We start from the raw sequence: 14,261 nt of genomic DNA, 5'->3' as shown, positions 1-14,261 counted from the left end.
TTTCGTATCTTGGACCACATTTTACATGTAAAATGGCTAATCCGTTCCAAGCCCTCCAAAAGCACCCCAGTAAATTTCATAATAAAGCTAAATTGACCTATAAAACATGAAATACTACAAAACAATTTTGGACTATTCAATACCTAAATTAATAAAAAAAAAATGCAAAATATAACCTGTAAATAAAGTGTATATTAGTGTACATGGTAACAAGAAAATATACTGTACGTAAAATGTGAAGCTTACCTTTCGAGTGAGGCTACGTACTACGTAACTAATCCAAGGAAAGATTGCTTCTGCTACTTTTCACAATGTTCCTGTGTGAGCCTTTTTCGGGGGGTGTCTTCTACAAATGATTGCACTTTATGAAAAGCGGCTTTAATTTCTGCGTTTTTTTTGTTTTCTTTTGTACATATGTAGGTACGTACACTTTAAAAAAATATACGTACACAATGTTCCTGTGTGAGCCTTTTCGGGGGGTGCCTTCTACAAGTGATTGCACTTTATGAAAAAAGCGGCTTTAATTTCTGCCGTTTTTTTTTACTTTACCGTAGTTGTTTTTTTTTTTTTTTTGGGTTGTTTTTCTCAACTTTCTGTTTTTATCATCTTGTTCTTTTTTGCAACTCATGACTCTGTTGGCCCTGGTGTCCTCAAAACCCTGTTCAACCAATGCGCTCCCTGCAACTGATTGGGGACTAGATGTTCAGCTGCTGACCTTCAACATAAACTGAAGTGCCTTGATTATACGTACTGGTATGCATGTTGTAAATGATTGGTCTACACCCTCTGTTCAGCAGGGAGTGGATATTCTACCAACCTTGCAAAGTTTCCAGTTATCCCATGAGAGAGACCTTGATCACTTATTCCATGTGAGAGAACTTGGTCACCTTTTTTTTTTTAAATAACGTACACATTGACGATCCCGAAAACGAATACCTAGTGCGTACTATAACAATGCTGGTACCGAGTGGCTAAGCATGCCACCACGTGTAATGTAGATCATGATGGGAGGGACGCTGGCCCAATAGGAGAGAAGGATTCATTGGCATGGCAGGACATAGCATCAGGAACCAATGGGTGAGAGCAGGAGGAATGGTAGCGAAGTCTACTAGTACTAAAAGATGGGCGGCGCGCAAACGGCAATTTTCAAAATTGTTATCTGGGCGAATCTCGGACTTTCAGAAACCTTTTGTATCTTGAAAACTTTTCGTATGTAGAGCCGTTAAATTTTTCATATTGGCTTTCGTATCTCGAGTTTTTCGTAAGTTGAGCCTTTCGTATCTCGAGGTACCTCTGTACTAGTAATTGCTTTTTCTTTGTAGAGCAACACTATTTATTCACTAATTACTGTATTTTTTCATATTGTGTATGTGACTAAATACTGATTTTTATATTAAGAATTATTTACAGTATACTTATAATATAGTTATACAGTGGTACCTCAAGATACGAAAGGCTCAACTTACAAAAAACTCGAGATACGAAAGCTAACACGAAAAATTTTACGGCTCTACATACGAAAATTTTTCAAGATATGAAAGGTGGTTGCTGGAAAGTCCGAGACTCGCCCGGACCACCGATAACAATTTTGAAACTCGCACGCCGCCAACTGAGTAGACTCGCCACCATCCTCCTGCTCGCCCATTGGTTCCTGATGCTAGTCACCGCCATGAGATCCTTCTCTCCTATTGGTCAGCATCCTTCCCCATCATGCATCTTACTACGTAGCAGCGTGCCTCAGCCACTCGGTACCAGCATCGTTATCGTACGCACGCGGTATTCGTTCATTCTAACGATTTTGTTTATTAACGTAAATTCGTTAGTGATTTCGTTGCAGTATATGTACTTTATCGTGTTGTGTGAGAACTTTACTCTACTTATACGTAAATTACGTACAGTATATACGTAGTCATGGGTCCCAAGAAAGTTGAAATTCACGGAAAGAAGAGAATGCTCTCTTTGGAGACAAAGATGGAGATTATCAAGAAGTATGAAGCTGGTATGCGATTGAGTGTGATCGCCAAGGAATACGGCCGAAATCCGTCGACAATAAGCACCATCCTTAAGCAAAAGGATGTCATCAAAGCAGCTACACCTTCCAAGGGCGTCACTATTTTGTCCAGCAAGAGGACCCACGTGCACGACGAGATGGAACGGCTGCTTCTTGTCTGGATAAAAGACAAAGAAGTCACTGGCGATACGATAACGGAGACGGCAATCTGCCTCAAGGTCAGCGCTATTTTCAGCGATTTGATTGCCCAGGCCGAAGACGACGGAGGAGAAGGGACATCAACGCCAACCCCAGAGTTCAAGGCTTTGCATGGGTGGTTCAAGAAATTCCGTAAACGGACTGGTATCCATTCGGTGGTGCAGCATGGGGAGGCTGCCAGCTCAGACACGAAAGCGGCCAAAGCCTTTAAAAAGATGTTCGATGAGATGATGACCAAGGAAGGCTACAGTTCTCAGCAAGTCTTCAACTGTGATGAGACTGGCCTTCTTTGGAAAAAAATGCCTCGTCGGAAGAGTAGAAGCTACCCAGGCATAAGCCTATGAAAGACAGGCTTACGCTCGCACTTTGTTCAAACGCCAGTGGGGATTGCAAGGTGAAGCCCCTATTGGTCTATCATTCCGAGACTCCTCGAGCCTTCAAGGCCCATAAGGTGCTTAAGGAGAAGCTTCCAGTGATGTGGAGGGCTAATGCGAAAGCCTGGGAAACGAGGCTTTTGTTCACCGAGTGGGTAAATCTGTGTTTCAGCCCGACAGTGAAGAAATTCTTGGAAGAGAAGCGCCTCCCTCTGAAATGTCTGCTGGTGTTGGACAATGCCCCTCCCCACCCTCCTGGCCTCGAGGAAGATATCCTAGCGGAGTATTTCTTCATCAAGGTTCTTTATCTTCCGCCTAACACCACCCCTCTCCTCCAGCCCATGGACCAGCAAGTGATATCGAACTTTAAGAAGCTGTATATGAAACATCTTTTCAAGAGATGTTCCGATATCACCGATACCACAAACCACACTTTGCGTGAATTTTGGAAGGAGCATTTCGACATCGTCATATGCATCCGACTCATCAACCAAGCTTGGCAGGAGGTTTCAAGGCGAACCTTGAATTCCTCGTGGAGGAAACTCTGGCCTGATGCCGTATCTGCCCAAGACTTCGAGGGATTCGATGTGGGTGAAGCTGGTGCTGCAGATTCAGAAACAGTTGACGATCCTGAAACTGTTTTGCAACCAGATCTTGACGAGATCGTTGCACTCAGCAAGTCCATGGGGCTGGTCGTCGACAAGGACGACATCAATGACCTTCTCGAGGAGCACCAAGAGGAGCTTACGACGGATGACCTGAAGGAGTTGGAGGCTATGCAACATAACGTCGTTCAAGAGGAGTTCTCTAGCAGCGGCGAGGAGGAGGAGGACAACCCTATGATAACGGCAGAAATTAAGGATTTTCTAGCCGCTTTTCATAAAGTGCAATCATTTGTAGAAAAAAAGACACCCTGAAAAGGCTCACACAGGTCGTATGTTTGCGCAGTTCGATGACGTTTGCCTGAGTCGTTTCAGGAACATTGTGAAAAGTAGGCAGAAGCAATCTTCCTTGGATAGTTATTTTTTAAAGAGGCCTTTAGTATTAGCAGGAGTAAGCAAAAAGGAAGAACCAAGTGATACTAAAAAACAGAAAGTTGAAAGTGGTGATGAAGTTGAAATTTTGAAAAAAAAAAAAAAAAAAACACTTAAATTATAAAAAAGTAAAAAAAAAAATTTAAATAAAAAAAAATTTGTTTTTTTATTTTATTTTTTTGTGAAGTTAAGTACAGTTTTGTTAATGTGTTTCGTAAATTTTAGTTTATGTATGTTTTCCTTACATTTTTTTATATTTCGTAAAGTTAAGTGTACGTACGTACGTACGTATCTGCCGTTTGTCCTCCTCCTCTGTTGCCACTTTCGGAGATAGCCTCACTCGAAAGGTAAGCTTCCACATTTTACTACATACGTACAGTATTTCTTGTATACCATGTACACTAATACACTTTATTTACAGGTTAGTAGCAGTACGTTATTAAGTTAGGTATTGAATGGTCCAAATTGTTGTAGTATTTCATTGTGTATAAATTTAGCTTTAATTTGAAATTTACTGGGGTGTTTTTGGAGGGCTTGGAACGGATTAGCCATTTTACATGTAAAATGCGGTCAGAGATACGAAAAGCTCATGATACGAAGGCCGCCTCGGAACGGATTAATTTCGTATCTCGAGGTACCACTACATCTATTAAGCTTTTTCCAGGTTGGGCCCCATACTGAGCATAATAGGTATTTGGCTCTCTCTCTCTCTCTCTCTCTCTCTCTCGATCAATCTCCTCTCCTCCCTTCTTCTCTCTCTCGATCTCGTCTCTCTCGTCTCTCTCTTCTCCTTTTCATCTTCTCTCTCTCAGGGTAATGTAAGATGTATTTGAAATGATATTACTGTAAAGATTTTTTTATGAAAAAGCTTATTGTACAATGTTTAAAATATTCACTAATTATTTTCCAGTAAAAGCAGACTGGAAAATAAAATGAAAATAAATAGCAAATATTTTAAATATTGTACATGCTTTATTATTAAAAAAAAACTTAACTGTAATATCATTTCAAATACATCTTACATTAGAGAGAATCGCACACCTATTATGCTCAGTTCGGGGCCCAACCTGGAGTGAACTTAATAGATACATAACTACATTACAGTATAAGTATGCTGTAAATAATTTTTATATTTCTATGATAAAACACAGTAATTAGTGTATAAACAATGTTTTTATAAAAAAAGCAAATTAGTGATAATTTTAAAAGGATTAATTCTTCAGCACTATGAGAGAAAACAGCTTTTGTATACAGTACAAGGGTAACTTGATTAGTTGTCAAACATTCGGTATGACATACTATTTATTTAATTTGTATTAAACATTTTATAGATATTTTGCTGTTTACGTTTATATGTATTTTAAAATTAGTACATCATTGTTATAAGCATTTTAGGGTGTGTATATACGTACTTAAGAGTAATAGTTGTAAAAGGGTACTAATCTAAGATGTCGTAGGATGTTTTGGGATGATAGTTTGTGGTGTATTTTTTTTTTAAATGATATTAAATTATTTTAATATGATAATTTAAGGTATATTTTTGTCTGAACTATCAAATTAAGCAGTGAAATGTCAAAATAGACAGTTATAAGCATTTTAGTTTATGAGGTACAGGGTATTTGGCAGTTATAAGGATTTTCAGTTGGGGTTTTTGGATTTCCGCAGCAGGTTCTGAAACCTAATGTTGCGTAAAAGTGGGGGAGCACTGTAGTGTACTTTTACAAGATGTGATACCCAATTGCAAAGTTACTGCATTTTTCAAAGATAGTACCCTTGCAGAAAGTGTGTTTAATTTGTTAAGTAGATTTATTATAAGTTTTCATGCTTTTAGGGGAGGAAGGGGGCACTGACTCTTATAAGGTCCAAACATAAAGTAAGTGCTTTATTCTGCCTCATGACTGAAGGGATTTGCTTCAAATTTTTACCACCTATATTACAACTAATACTGAAAGTATACCAGTTAGGAAATTAAGAAATTTTGGAAAATTTGGAGGATAAACTGAAACATACTGATGTTGAACAAGGTGAGGAATTGAGCAAAGTGATTAGAAGTTTCACAGAGATTTTTGCAGGCGTACCCAGACTTACTAATCTGACCAAACATGAAATCAAGATCCAAGAAGATGGAAAATCATTCAAGCAAAGAGCTTATCGCTTATCACCTTATCATCGAGATGTTTTGAAGAAAGAAGTTGAATATTTGCTGCAACATGGATTCTTCTCAGTCTTCCTTATTGAAATCTGTTAGATTTTGTATGGTAAGGGGTTGTAATAAAAGCTGACAGCAACTTCGCATTTTCATCTAAGGGTATCTGATAATGTCCCTTCAATAAGTCTGTCATGGAAACAAACTGGGCTTGCCCAATATTATCAAGTAACTTATCTATAAGAGGCAAAACGCACAAGACAGGTAACCCCTTACGCCCCATCATCAGCCAGACACCTGGCCCGACCTACGCTTTGGCAAAACGCCTTAACAAAATCCTGACGCCGTATACCCCCTCCAAATTTTACCCAACTACTTCGACGGAGTTCCTGGAGAAAATCCGAGATTCCCCTGGCGACGGCGCTGTTTACCAATGTCCCCGTTGATGAAACAATAGGCATCATACTGGAAAAGGTCTATAGGAACCCTGACATGCAACCTCCTAACATTCCGGAAGAATCCCTTAAGACATTCCTAGACATCTGTATGAAGATAACTCCCTTCACCACCCACAGAGGACAGATGTTTCGTCAGAAAGACGGCATGGCAATGGGGTCCCCCTTGGGCGTCCTCTTTGCCAACTTTTATATGGGTACCGTTGAAGAGCGGGGTTTTTTCGCAGCACCGATGTCCCCAGACTTATGCTAGATACATTGACAACATATTTATTCAAGCTGACTTCGAGGAAGAGGTTGAACCCCTATGTCAGCAGTTCCTGTGCAACAGCGCCCGATTGAGTTCAGCAGCGAAGATCGGCTCCCCTTCCTCGACGTCCTAATTACGAAGACTACCCAGAAGGTGACCACCACCATCTACACCAAATCTACCAACTTGGGACTTTGCTTAAACGGAGAGAGTGAGAGTCTGGCGAAGTTCAAGACCACCACCGTCAGGGCCTTCGTGAGTTGGGCCTTAACGCACTGTTCAGCATGGCAGGACACACACGCAGAACTGGATCGAGCCTCACAAATGATTAACAACAGTTACTCCAACAAGCTGATCAACAGGGAGATAAGAACAGCTTTAAATAAATGGTACATGGAGGACGAAGGGAATAAAGAGAATCCCCCCTCCAAGGATGTACAAATTTTCTAAGAGTCCTTCATGCACCACGGATACAAAGACGAGGAGAGATGCATCAAGAAGATGGTGGAAGAGAACGTCACCCCGTGGAGGAAGGGAAGAGGCTCTCTCTTATAATATATTATAAGAACTGAAGAACAAGAGACCTGGTTATGAGGAATAATCCCACCCCATCTGCAGGAGACCCCCTGAAGCAGAATAACGTTGTCTACCGGTACACATGCCCTATCCAAGGATGTCCTGGAGTCTATATCGGAATGACATCGTTACGACTGTCTAAGAGAATCTCCTGTCACGCTCAGAACGGTGCCATCAAACACCATGCCCTCACCGCCCACCAACAGCATGTCGTGTGAGAGGACATCATGAAAAGCACAGATAATTGGAAGAGTCCTCATCAGGGACGCCTACGCCTCCTTGAGGCGTTATACATTCTTGAACAAAAACCCCTCCTAAATACGACACAGGAACCCTTCCTGCTGACCACCTGTGTAAGAAAGGCCCAGCCCTCCCTCCAGACGATAACACCGGCGCCCAGGACGGGAACAATATTGAAGAGGATGGAAGAAAAACTAGGAGTTACATCACTACAGTCGCAGCCAATGAAAACCTGGCTCCAGTTGACGCAACACACCTGAGAAGGTCAGCGTACCTCGAGCGTTTCCGACACCTGGCCGCCAGCCAATGAAAAGTCAAGTATCCTCCGGGTCCTGCAGGAGCATCCGTCAGCCCCCACACGACCATGATATGAAGAGAAGGACTCACCACCAAGATTCAGTCCTCCAGCAACCATCACTGTGATCATGCCCTCCTGCAGATGGGCTGAAACGTTCTAGACGTTAGAGAGAGAGAGAGAGAGAGAGAGAGAGAGAGAGAGAGAGAGAGAGAGAGAGAGAGAAACTTGTAGTAGTAATAGCAGTAATAAAGATAATTCAATATGACTACACCGGTTTTGACAATCCCCTTTGGCATGTTGCTTGCTAGTTTCAGCAACATTGAGAAATCCTTGATAAGGAAAATAGAGAAGACTCTATACAAAATTAATGGAGCGGATGCAACAATCCTTTTCAACAAGACTTGTTTAAAAGAGGGTCTACTCCCACTATATCTATATATATATATATATATATATATATATATATATATATAATATATATATATATATATATATATATATATATATATATATATATATATATATATATATATATGTACCACAATACTATAATATATATATAACCCCATATATATATATATAATCTATCATATATATATATATATATATATACTATATATATATATATATATATCATATATATATATATATATATATATATATATATATAGATATATATCATCTATATATATATATACATAGATATATATATATATATTATATATATATATATATATATATATATATATATATATATATATATATAATTATATATATATATAAATATATGACCCCGACCTGTCGCGTGGGTTCTTAAGTTACTGTGGGTCATGCAGAAATCAAACGCTCAGTGATTAATTTAACACCGGTCTTATATTCTAATAAATTTACACAAGGGCCCGTGAGTGAAATGAACTTAATATCTATAGTACCGGCGGAATTGAGACCGAGCGAGAAACCGGCAGAGGGCGACGAGGGGAAAGTGCGTCTTTCCCTTCTCTTGACCGACGGCTAACTGCCTGACCCTCAAGGAGGAACCTTGGCATTCTCTCTCTTTCTCTACTCCCCCCACAACTCCCGATATATTCCCTCCCGTATGTGATTGGCTGTGGCACCTCTCCTTAGGCCTATTGACCAATGGTTGCCAATATAGGTGACGCTAAAGAACCAACGAACTTTTTGGGGGGGGTTTATGTTTGGGGGGAGGTGACGCTTTCTTCATCTGAGAGAGAATGACCGTTAACGACCTCATGGCGTCTTGTAAGATGTTCCGATATTCTAGGGAAGTTGTTTATAAGCCCTCTAGAATGGCTTATCACTCCCTCCCCAAACTCCTTTGCGTCCTCGCAAAGCTATAGTCTCTGCCTTGTCCCATCCCGAGTCTCTTTCCTCAAGGTACTGATTTATCTAAATTCAAATTACTATCTTAAAGGGGCCATTTGACGTTGTGTACAAACCAAAGGTTACAAGTAAATTGAACACGCCTTACAACATCATGAGATCTTTTAAAAAAAAATTAACTAATAACAATCACTCTTGCCTGGAACAGATCAAAACCAAAAAAAAGAAATCATTCAATAAGTTCAGGTTCATAATCAAAACAAAATGGTGAAAACAAAAAGACAGAAAATTTTACACATTCAGCCACTGCCCTTGGCAATCACGACACATGGCATCCATTTTTAATGACATTGTATTACGTTAATCTATTAAATTTCTTCAAAATAACAAAAATTTATAACATACATACAACAACAATAGCAATGGAGTTTTACGAAAATAAAAGAATCCTCTTGAAACAATAATTTACATAGACAACCACATAAGAAATACAAAAATAAAAACTAAAGAACCATAGAAATAAATATGGAAATTCAGGCACAAACAAACAAAAATTTCATCATCTGTGAAACTAAAAAAAAAAACTTTACAAGCATTAGTGTAATTTATGAAAGATAAAATAGGATGGAATCGGTGTTGCGACAAATTTAACACAAATAAAAAACAACAAATCAAAATAATAAAATAACGTACAAAGCAACATAAACCACATCAAAACAGAATTACACATAAGAAATATGACCACAGGTAATAACATTTGTTCTGAAAATAATTTGGACAAGTTATATCAACAACATAAATTCGTGACACATACAATCTGATCGAGATAACAAGAAATAAAATAAAAAAAATAAACAACTGGTATGATTCTGAATCTAGGCAAAAGACGTGGGTTGGCATTTACAGACTCTGTCCACTGACCCCTTTCATTTACTTTGCAATAGCATTTACTTATGACATAGGCTCGGGAGCTCGGTCTTGTGCTCTCGGCCGGGCGCCCACTTGCGCACCGATATTTCCCACTGGCTCGTCTCCCAGGTACCCGGCCAACCTCGGGTACGGGATACTGGTTGGTTGGTGTGGTAAACCAAACGTCTTGACGTATACTGTGTGCGACAGGTGTTTCTCGCTTTGTGCTTCTAGTACATTTAAGTGGAATAAGCCAGTATTTCGATTAATTTCTTTCACATGATATGATCTCCAACAGGCAGGTTTTATCCACCATCCTATCCATGGGTGGGAGAGCGTATATACGCATCCACGACAACAATCAATACTTTGTATGATTACCCTGGCGCCGCAGGGAGTGGTCTCACCACATTTAATGCTCACGATAGAATTTAACAAGTACCACTTCGAGTGCCCTAATAAGGGACTTTTCTATGCCTGTATGCCTGCCGTAAGGATTTACATAAATAAAATGGATGGCTCTTCCAATAAAAAAAATACTTAACAGGTTGCTTTTTCCATCGTATACACACGATAGTTACTTACAAATCTAGTTATGTCTCAAATCATGCCAATCCAAAAGAAGTGCTCTAGGGCTCTTCTAAGAGATCTTTCTATGCCTACATGTCTAGCATAAGTGCCAACATGATCTATGTGTATATCTGTCTCTACTAAGGCTCGAGGAAGAACGACTTGGGCTCGGATATCAGTGGCCCTTTTTTCCCTATTTACTTAACATGACGTCTTTCACAATGAAAAACACGTTTTTTTTATAAATGCACAAATTCGGGAACTCGTTACTCTCACCTTCCACACAAGCCTTAATCTGACTAATCCAAGCTTTAGACACCTGACTTTCAACCAATTCTCGCACACTCCAACTACAAAAATTCAACCACAACTTTCATTCTCCGGGCATTTATTCTGGAATCCCCCGGACGGAGTTCCACATGCATCACCCGCTACCGCCCCTGCCTCGGGCATGCTCATCCACCTGAGAGTGCTTGCGAGATTCCCGCTTTCTGCGCGTCGCTCTTACGTTTGATTGACTGTCATTGTTCGGTACCAGTCGCGACGTTGCTGGCACTATGCCTGCAGTGCCTGTGCCACCAAACGTCACGAGGTTTCTTTTGTCGCTCCTCCCCGCGCCCTGTAGCAGGAGTTGTTACTCTTATGATGTTCCTGGAGAGAGCATCCGCCATCCTATTACCTTACCCTGGGACATATTCAATTTTACGATGTCAAACTCTAAAATTCGCTCGATCCATCGAGCTTGGCGATTTGTAATCTCGCTCTTCTTCAACAGACATGTTAATGGTTGATGATCTGTGAAAAATCTTTATTTTGTGTCCCAGCAAAAATAACGGTGTCTCTCCAGCAACCATAAGACCGCCAACCAAAGCCTCTCGATCGAAGGTACTATATTATTCTCTGCCCTTTTTAATGCTCGTGATGCAAAACAAAACTGGTCTTTCATTACCTTCATCGTCAATCTGGGAGATTACTCATCCTATCGCAATATCACTTGCGACTGTGGTGGTCACAAAAAAAAGGACGATCGAACCTCGGATAAGCCAAGAGTTCGTCGCTCATTAGGGCATCTTTTAATTTCTGAAAAGCTTCTTCCTCTTTCTCACCCCATTGGAAATCAGGTTGCTTCCTTAATGCATCTAACGGTCTCGCTATCCGTCCAAAGTTCCTAATGAACTTCCGATAGTAACCCGCGAGTCCGTAGAAGCTGGCTACATCTTTCGCATGTTTTGGTCGTGGGAATTCTTTAATTGCTACAACTTTATCGGCACAAGGCTTAAGGCCTTCAGATGTTACTAGGTGACCCAAAAATTCTACTTCGACCTGGAAAAACTTAAATTTTTCTAAATTTATTTTCATCCCATGACGCTTTAATGCTTCCAAAACTTATCTTTATGCTCCTCTACAGTAGCACCAACTACAATGATATCATCTAAATGTACAAAAACTCACAATGCTAATTATAGAGGCTCAAAAGGCGTAGTTCATTACTCGTGAAAATGAGCTGTAAGATATTCAACCTGAAGGGAAGGGAATTATATTCATATAGCCGATTGCTATAAAGGCCGTTTTCTCTTTACTTCATCATCAGGGCAAAGCCTTGAGATCCAATGTGGCGAAAAACTTACTCTCCTTTAACTTTAAGTAAAAGCACTTCGATCGAGGGCAATGGATAGGCATTATCCTTGGTAATGGCATTAGCTCCGGTATTATTACTTAACTAAAATTATTATTATTTTATTTCATTTTATTTATTTATTTTTTTTTTTTTTTTTATTCATTTATTTACTTTTCCATTTTTTTTTTTATTATTTTTCTTTCTCTCTTTACCTAACCGGGGCATGACCAGTGATCTTAAATGGACTCGTATCATTAGTACTTGAAAAGAATAATACAATCTGGTTTTAACTACGAGAATCTCAAAGAGTCAACACCCAGGGTAACTACTACTAATAACAATAAATTTAACATTAAACACTATTTGGTGGTGTTCTCTGACAACCACTTTGGCTATTGAGGAGAGGCTCTAGGGGGGGGGGGGGCGGGTTTGGTCTCCTACCCTCAAGGTGGAGGACTTGAAAACCGACAATAAAAATGAATAAAATAAAAGAAAATCCATCTCCAGTTTCCACAAAACATTAAGCAAGCAATATCAGTTGAATTGGTTAATATTCATTGGACTCTAATAAGAACAATTCGTAATTAAATTACTCAAACTGCAATCACAGATAAATCACAAAAGGGTTCAGTTACCACAAATCTGATTAAGAAAAGAAATTGACAAATCACTAGTTGATTTTTTTTTACGTTATTCCTGATAAAAACAAAACTTCTCAGACAAATTACTTGAATAACTTAAAAATTCAAATCAAAAGGACATATTCTAATAACACATAACAGACAATAAACTAATCACAAGCCTTTTGATAATATATATTTACAAAAAAAAAAACAAAAAATTTAAACTACAGTGAATAAAACAAAACAAACAAAAAATGTTTCAAGGTGGGTTGCCCAAATTTTCACACCCACACCCACTGTTTAAATTCTTCACAAAGACCCTTACTGACACTTATTCACGCTGGTCAGTAATTACTCTCCTCGTGTCCCTTGTGCCAAGGAAGGATCCCAGCTGACCCTCCTTCCTCCCTCCACGTCGCCGTCCCCTTCCTCTTGAGGGGAGGGGAGGAGTGTCTTGCTACACTCCCTTGCTGTCGTCAGCCGCCTTCCGACGGCTGTCAGCTTTTCTTACTTCTAACAGCTTGGTCTATACCAGACGAAGCTTACAGCTCACACTCCCCCATCCATCCTGAAGGTGAATACCGTCTCCTCAACGGCTAGAGGGGCTAGGGAAGGAGGAAAGTGCCCATCTCCTTCCGACCCATTCCCGCTCTTGAGGGGGGTTGTGCTGTCCTGTAGGGGGTAGTCCCCTACTCCGACAGTCTCACTCTGCTACTCTTCGGGGGGGTTGGGGAGAACTGGTATCCCTCCCGCTGCCCAACAGGGTTTCCCCTGTTCTCTTGGGCGCACACAGCTGACTCCAGGCACTCTTCTTTCCTTTGGCGGGAAAGACTTTTGGCGGGCGCGTCATTGCTGTCCGCCATCTTTGCTCCGTTCTTTGTCATCGCCGATGGTCTGCGAAGGCACTGCTGATCACTGTGCTGATGATCGCCTCTTTCCACTTGCTATCGTAACCAGCGTCTGGCTGGTTTTGATTTGGGGAGTGCAAATCTTCTCTTCCAGTAATACGACACTCGTCCTTTCTGTCCTTTCCTCGCTTTATACACTGCATACAGTTTTTCTAATCTGTTGGACCATAAAAAACGTTGTTTTATGCACAGCTCGTGTGTGCGTGTATTTGCCCGTTTCACAACACATTTCTCGCGCTCGGTATGCAATATCGCACGCCGACTTTCTTCGCTATCTACCGCTCGTTGTCTTTGACATTTAGTTACGTGAAGGCAAGCTCGAATTTGCTTAACGTATCACTTCAACGTCGCCCTTTTGTGTTTGTTGTTTCATGTGACCGCTCCGTCGTGTATTTTCCGATCATAAAGACACTGAACAATTTGTCACCGAATCCGCGCCTTGAAAGACCCACAGATCGCTATATTTACTGTTAATTAGCGCTTCGCAGCGGACCCCAACACACCTGACACCAAAATTATGACCCCGACCTGGGTCGCGTGGGTTTCTTAAGTTACTGTGGGTCATGCAGAAATCAAACGCTCAGTGATTAATTTAACACCGGTCTTATATTCATAATAAATTTACACAAGGGCCCGAGTGAAATGAACTTAATATCTATAGTCCACCGGCGGAATTGAGACCGAGCGGAAACCGGCAGAGGGCGACGAGG

At 40.4% G+C, this 14,261-nt stretch overlaps 1 protein-coding gene across 6 annotated transcripts in view; it reads left to right on the top strand.

Moving 5' to 3' along the window:
• LOC135220686 (vesicle-associated membrane protein 7-like) overlaps positions 1 to 14,261 on the top strand; it is a 158,837-nt gene that overhangs the window by 104,429 nt on the left and 40,147 nt on the right. The gene's annotated exons all lie outside the window — the stretch shown is intronic.

The sequence above is a fragment of the Macrobrachium nipponense genome, chromosome 2 (assembly GCF_015104395.2).
Source record: "Macrobrachium nipponense isolate FS-2020 chromosome 2, ASM1510439v2, whole genome shotgun sequence".
In the NCBI taxonomy this organism is placed as follows: Eukaryota; Metazoa; Arthropoda; class Malacostraca; order Decapoda; family Palaemonidae; genus Macrobrachium; species Macrobrachium nipponense.
Note: the sequence above shows the minus strand (reverse complement) of the source record. Positions and strands in the feature narration are given on the sequence as shown.